Source organism: Podarcis filfolensis, assembly GCF_964270895.1.
Source record: "Podarcis filfolensis genome assembly, chromosome: Z".
Lineage (NCBI taxonomy): Eukaryota > Metazoa > Chordata > Lepidosauria > Squamata > Lacertidae > Podarcis > Podarcis filfolensis.
Window position 1 is genome coordinate 22,514,714 of NC_139617.1, and position 6,211 is coordinate 22,520,924.

The window sequence follows — 6,211 nt, forward strand, 5'->3', positions numbered from 1 at the left end:
ATTATTTAGAAAATCTTTCCCAAATACTTGGGACTAATTAGGGCATATTTGAAATGCCCACTCACTGGGTCCAGCAGTGGATGAGGTTTGCAGCCTGGCACGCGGTCCACCGTCCTTCCGAAGCCACGCCATTCTGCTGGCCATTGTTCCTCCCCCCTTGGTTGCCACGGTGCCTTCTGGGTTCCCGCCAAACCCAATTTCAAATTGTCCAATCCATGGCGGCTGGGGCTAGAGGAGCGGACTGTGAGTGAGCAGGCTTCACTCTTGTCCACTGCTGACGCCACCAGCACAGTCGGCCCCAGAGCATCCAGTCGACCCAGCCCTGTCTCTAATTGCATCATTCCTTACAGGCTAACTTTTCTCCTTTCCAGGTCCATGGGTGTTGCTACAGTTGGGCGATGGTTGCTGTCTTTTCAGAGCCAAGAAGGAATTTTCCCTGCTCTGCAGGTTTTGCCTTCCCTGTAGCAATTGTCACAACTTTGGCAGTTTTAGGCCATGAGTGGAATCCTTTAGTTCAACAATCAAAGAAGGGGTGGTGTCGTGACTCACCCCTTTTGTGGAGGTGATATCAGGGTTCCCTTTTAGAAGGATCCTGAGGAGAGTCTCTGACGACAAATGCACAGCAGTGGGCCATAGAACTCCCCCCAGCAATGCGGAAGGGGGCCAGCTGTGTAAACGCATGTTTTGCAGTGTCTCCATATTCCCAATTGACCTTTTTTTGCCTCATTCCCCCAGTGGGGGGCTGAGAAGGATACATGCCCAATGCCTAAGCCATTTGAATTTTTAATAAAGTTGTGGCCATTTTAATCCCAAATATGTTGTCATATGTTTTCCTTGATCTGAGGTCTGGCTCCCGGAATGTGGGGGGGCTGCACCTGGGCACCAAAAAACTTTGGCTGTATACACACCACAAATTTGCAGCAACCACCCTGCTGCAAAAAAATATCATACTAGCAACTTCTCTAGTAGTTTATCCCTCACAGCGCTATTCCCAGCACCCTTGACAGACCACAGTTCCCAGGATTCTTGCAGAGGGTACTTTAAATGTTTGGTGTGTACACAGATTTAATGGTTGGAACCAATCTATAATGGGTTATTCCATAGCATTATTTCTCACTGTGCTATTTGTTTTGTTGTCCATTGTCTTATTCTCATGTGTTTGTTCTTTGAAGCATATTAAAAGTATATGTTCCTATATATGGATCTTACTGCTGCTTGTGTTTGATACACAGAAATCTTTACTACATATTATTATCTTTATTTTTATTTATGCCTCACTTTTTTCCCTGACAGGGATTCGAGGCAGTTTACAGCTAAAATAGAAACAGCTAAAAACATAGGGAGTGGGGAAGCAATAATTTTAAAAAATTAAACATTAATTAGAATATATATATGAATATGATCTATTAAAACATACAGATAAAATCCTCACAACATCCACCTTTTCCTTAAAAACAATCAGTTCCCAAAGCTTTTCGGAACAAGAAAATCTTCACCTGCTGGTGGAAAGACCTAGGAGTAAGCCAGTCCAGCTTCTCTAGGGAGGCAGTTCCAAAGTTTGGGAGCAGCCACCAAGAAGACCTTGTGAGGATGGCAGGACTGAGAGAAGGGCCTTCCTTGAAGATGTCAGAGCCTGGAAAAGTTCATATGAGGGAATAAGGTCTTTCAGATAGCTTGTACCTAAGCTGTACAGGGCTTTATGAAGCTCTGTATGTTGAATTGTACCTGGAAATGTTGAATTGTACCTGGAAATGTTGAATTGTACCTGGAAACAGACCGTAGCCAGGAAGGTGTTCTAGCAAGGGAATTGTCTGCTCCCTAGAACCAGCCCCAGCTGGCTGCTGCTCTTTGAGCCAGCTGAAGTTTCTGAGCACTTTTCAAAGGTAGCCCCATGCAGAGTGTGTTACAGTAATCCAGACAGAATGTAACTAAGACTTGGGTGACCGTGGCCAAATCAGACTGTATCCTAGAGTTCAGCCTTGCCCTGACTTTGAACCTGATATGTTCTCCAAAGAGAAGCAAGGAAAGTGGGACCCTTCGGCACTGACCCACTGCCAATGATCCTGAGGAGCTTGGCATTCCTGCCTGAGGAATGGAGGTCTCCACACCAGTTTCATAGGCTCTCAGGTTTAGTCTTCTCCCCCTCATCTCTCCAGCAGCAGCAGGGACAGCAAACAAGGCAGGAGTGGCAGAGTTATTATTGCCCAATTTGTGCCCAGTTACCTGCCTTTGAGGTAAGGAAGAGAGTAAATACAAGATAAGTGTGTACAGATAGGCAGAAAATGTGGAATTGCAAAAAAATAATAAAGTTGTGCAGTAATGCGCAGCTTGAAAAATTTGGGGGAAATTAGAGATGTTGGACAAAAGTGCTTATTAAGGACTCAAAAGCATGTACCCAAATTATATGAGGGTAGAATGCACTCAGTTTCTATACTTTAAATAAACTGTCCAAATGGTATTAAAACCCTTCATTTGGGCCAGAACCTCCTCTTGCACACCTTCATCACTTTGGGCAGGAAATGCCTCATTACATCCTTCTAAATACCCTTAAACCACTCTTGATTTTGTGCCTGTTGGTTACTGAATGAAGGCAGATTCATAAATGAATCATCGCTGTATAGCAGATAAGAATCACTGATTCCTATGAAGAAACAACCACCGACAGAGGGTGTAAACAAAGAGCAAAACATGCTTTCTCTTCGTTCAGATTTCATTTGGCTTTTTTTAAAACATAGCTTGGGGTGTCTGGTGGGGAATTTGCGGAGTTGGAAAATCCACTTTGGGAAAAAACAACCCTGGGTATGCAAATGGGAACACTGGTATGGATCAGGCCCTGATTGAGAGCCAAGAAGAGGTAGATCCTTCAGCTCATATGCAGGTTCCCAGCCTGAGCTGCTTCTTCTCTGAAGCAATAGCTGTCAATTAAGTTTCAGTTAATCTCTGCCCTGAAAACAAATGCCTTGGAATTCAGGAAATGTGTGTTTCTCTCCTTTCCACAGCATGTTTGAAAGTCTGTCTGTCTTTACTCTAAGGCCCCAAGTCGTAAGACTTTGTACATGATTTGTTTTATGAATAATATTTATGCATGTATTATATTTTTATACCAAACCGCCAGTCAGGTTATCCCCGATGGTTTACAAAGACATTTCAGTGCAAAATACCAGTTCTCTCTCTCGAATATATCTTATTTCGTAGTGACTCACATGTTCCAAAATGGCAGTTTTAAATGCTTGTGTGAGTGAATCAAGTATGTTTTTCAAGCATATTTAACCCAGGGCCTTAAATTGTGTCTGGGGGGGAACTGCTTCAGCAGTTCAGGAGCATTACCAGGCTCTTTCTCTTAGCCTTCCTAGCCCAACCCAGAGGGTTGTTGTGAGGGTCAAACCTAAACTCCCTGGAGAAAGAGTGCAATTATGAATAACAGGTAAATAAAAGCGGCTGGCACAACAATTAGGAAAAGCATGAGAGGGCTGCCTCTTCTGAGGAGTCCTTTTATTGTCTAAAGAAAGATCTTCCCTTCATTTACATGTGAATGGGGCAGGCATGAGATAAATGACCTGTTATGTCAGGTTTGTCCATTAGAACCAATTCATATGGTCATTCTGTAAAGAGAGCAAAGATTGAAGAAGACCCTTAAGTCTCTAGCGCTTTATCACCAAAAGGCAATCAAACCCAGTCCACGGAACTTTCCACTGCTCAGAGTAATGTGTAGCGCTGGAGTTACTGTGGTGTAGCAATTACCAGGCATAAAACGGTGAGCTGGGGAATGAAACAAGATGGAGTAAATGAGAACATCACAGTAGTCTGCAGAAGGACATAAGAAGCTGCCTTAATGCACATTGGGCTATTGATTCATCTAGCTCAACACTGTCTATATCAGGGGTTGGGAATCTGTGACCCTCCTCAAAGTTTGTTTTTAAATACTTCCTGCCAGTGGGGAAATGGGCACCCATATAATGGATCCCAATTATTCCTACAGAGAAGGAACTTATGATGGTAAGTACCAACATTCACATCCCTGCCCATTGGCTATGCTGGCTGAGCCTGATGGCAGTTGAACAAAACGTGGAAAGCCACAAGTTCCCATGCTTGGTCTACACTGACTAGCAGCAGCTCTCTAGAGTATCAGGCAGGAGTCCTTCCAACCCCAGGCCTACCAGGAGAAATCAGGGATGGAGCCTGGGACTTTCTGCATGCAAAGCCAGCTGTCTCTCTCTCTCTCTCTCAGCTATTACCCTTTCCTTGAATATTACAGTATTTAAAAGCAAATAGGAAAACAGAACTATGAGTCTTGATCATCAGGAGGATGTGCCTGTGGAGGCGAGAGTTTTGCTAAAGCAGGTCAAGACTGGCCCAGACCCCCAGCTATGGAGCAGCCTGCTAGGACTGGATGAGTTCGATGTGAGCAAACCCAGATCCTGTGATCATCAACTAAGGCCCTTCTTCATGTGTCCTTTCACAGAAAGTCTAGAGGATGGCAACACAATTGGCCTTTTCAGTAGTGGCTCCACTCTTGCGGAATCCGTCAGACAAAACATATTTCTTTTTCTCCAAGCCTATCAGCAGATGCCAGAAGCGGCTTAGTCATGCTGGCCACATGACCTGGAAAAACTGTCTGCGGAAGCGGACAAATGCCGGCTCCCTCAGCCTTTAAAGTGAGATGAGAGCCACAACCCCACAGTCATTCGTGACTGGACTTAACTGTCAGGGGTCCCTTTACCTTTGGGATGCGGGTGGAGCTGTGGTTTAAACCACTGTGCCACTTGGACTTGCCGATTGGAAGGTTGGCAGTTCGAGGCCCCGCAACAGGGTGAGCTCCCGTTGCTCAGTCCCAGCTCCTGCCAGCCTCGCAGTTCGAAAGCATGCAGTGCAAGTAGATAAAATAGGTACCGCTTTGGCAGGAAGGTAAACAGTGTTTCTGTGCGCTGCTCTGGCTTTGCCACATGACCCGGAAAAACTGTCTGTGGAAGTGGACAAACGCCGTCTCCCTTGACCTTTAAAGCGAGATGAGTGCCACACCCTAGGGCACACCCAACCGGGTTGTCTTTTAGATTTTTCTTTGTTTTCCTGTATGCTACTATTAAGGTGTGTGTGTTTGTTTGCTTGTTTGATTGATTGATTGATTGATTGTTTATATATTGTAAGTATTGTATATATATATATATATATATATATATATATATATATATATATATTATATTTGAGCTACTTCAGTAAAAGGGGAAAAAGCGATCAATAAATTTAATAAAATAATAATACAGAATGTGGTGGAGGACCGTACTGGGGGATGTGGCTGTCCACATTCTTAGTCTTTGGGGGAGCCTGTCAGCAAGGATGAGAATGAGATACTAGAGGCAAATTTCCAGGAATGGTAAAGGTGTTAGGAAAAGCAGTTCTGAGAGCTGAAGGATGCAGCCTTGAGGAATAATGTCTTGTAATGTGATACCAAAGAAGAGAGCGCGCAGGAGGAAGCAAGAACAGCCCTGTTGGAAAGCAGTGACCTGGAGGCAGAAAACCCTGGAGTGAAGAAAAACCCTTTGGCCTTCGCGCCAAGTGAAGCTCCGGTGAAGCTCTAAATGCTGCACTCTATCAGCCCCAAGCAGCATGGCCAAGGGCCAAGGATCAGAGAAAAAACTGGGCTTTAAACACCGTTTGGCACACACACCCCATGTGTACACATACACAAGCTGGGAGCCTCAATGATGTCCCTCTGGAGGCTTTACTCAGGGCAAAAAAAACCTGGCTAGCCCTCCCCCCATAACTACAGCACTGCCAGGGATGATTGATGTTGCATCTGGAGGATGGTGAGTTCTGTGCCCTTGCTTTACTAGGTAGGACCATGGCCCTATAGCTGGTTTACCCCAGAGGCAGACCCCAATATCAGACGTAACCCCGAAGTTAAAAAGGAAGGGCACTCACTCATGTTTGGGTGAGACGTGAGTACTTGGGGGACTGGGCAGACAGTGAGGGGAAGTGGGTTTTTTGGATGAGCCAGAAGGCAATGGGGTTTGGGCAAGATGGAAGGAGGAGGGATGATATGGGTGAGGTATAAAGGGAGGGGAAGAAGGAGTTGATGAGGTGTAAAAGGAAGGGAGGGACGCGGGTGGCGCTGTGGGTTAAACCACAGAGCCTAGGACTTGCTGATCAGAAGGTCGGCGGTTCAAATCCCCGCGACGGGATGAGCTCCCGTTGCTCGGTCCCTGCTCCTGCC